The sequence below is a fragment of the Octopus bimaculoides genome, chromosome 17 (assembly GCF_001194135.2).
Source record: "Octopus bimaculoides isolate UCB-OBI-ISO-001 chromosome 17, ASM119413v2, whole genome shotgun sequence".
Taxonomy (NCBI): domain Eukaryota; kingdom Metazoa; phylum Mollusca; class Cephalopoda; order Octopoda; family Octopodidae; genus Octopus; species Octopus bimaculoides.
In genome coordinates this window covers 35,233,453-35,235,021 of record NC_068997.1, presented here as the reverse complement: position 1 = coordinate 35,235,021, position 1,569 = coordinate 35,233,453, and positions in this window count along the sequence as shown.

The window sequence follows — 1,569 nt, the reverse complement described above, 5'->3', positions numbered from 1 at the left end:
ATATATATATATATATATATATATATATACATATATACACACACGCATATGCATATATACATATATAGATATCTCAAAGAAATTCCAACTTTGATTTTCTCGTTTTATTTACAGTCTTATAATAATATAATATATATATATTATGATATAATATGATGAAATGATAGAACATTAAATGTCCATTCCGATTGAATTAGTACTTCCATGCATTAAACTATGCAATCTTCAAGTTCATAGAGTAGTGGTGACAGTTATGTTTTACAATTTATAACTGTAGTGAGACGGCTAAAATGTGTGCCTTAAATACATTTGTATAGGCTCCAGAATGTTAAGTTTTGCAAACTGTATTCTGATCAATCAATATGTGGCTTTACTAAAATTACTTATGTTGAATAGTGTTTAGTTTAGGCATCGCGGTTTGTTGAACATGTCAAGAGACCTGTATTTTGACCCTGACCAAAACAGTAATTGTTTGGCTATTTTTAGAAAGATTGCATAGTTTAATGCATGAAAGTACTAGTTCAATCAGAATGGACATTTAATATTCTATCATTTCATTATATTATATCATCTTATATTATATTATTATAAGATTGTAAATAAAACGTGAAAATCAAAGTTGAAACTTCTTTGAGTGATATATTCTTCTATACACAATCATACACGCCTATGTATATGTATGTACACACACACACACACACACACACACACATACACACACACACAGAGACACACAGACACGCACACACAGACAGACACACACACACAGACACACACACACACACACACAGACACAGACACAGACACACACACACACACACACACACACACACACACACATACATATATTACTTCTATTTGTTATTACTTGTTACTTCTATTAAAAAAATTTTTAAATGACTCAAAATATTTTTTGACATTTAAAAAAATTATTAATTAATAATTAGACGTTTGAAAATACGTTATAAAAGATGATAGTTAGTACAATAAATAGAATAATACGAAAATTACTTATATATTACAGTAAAATCTACCTATAACAACAAATTCACAGTAAAATTTGCTTGAGTTATTGCCTAAGTTATTGCCAAGTCTTCACATTTTTAGTCTTGACCAAATGCTTATTTTTTGCTTGATGAATTTGCATACCCTCCAATTTTTTGCCTTACTTATATTTTTTCCTGGTATTTTATCTCACAACTTTTTTATGCAAATTTTTGTTGCATGGGACCAAAACTATGAAACTCTTCGTGCTTTCTTCTATCATTGAAGCTAAAATAAATATATTTTGCTTTTGAAATAAAGTTATTTAGATCTAAACTTGATTGGTGACATTACTTATAACGTTGCTACGAATTTTGATGTAAACTTTTTTCTACTGGATAAAATCTCAATTTTTTATGCCAAAATGTAGCTAGGGATCACTCCTCTTCAAAAATCTTAGTAGTTTTCAATTTGGTTAAGAACTGAATTAGCAACAAGCTTTGAAAGGTGTGAGTAAATTGTGGCCTTAAGAATATTATTCAACTCCGGTAGTAGTTGAATGATATATATATATATATATATGTG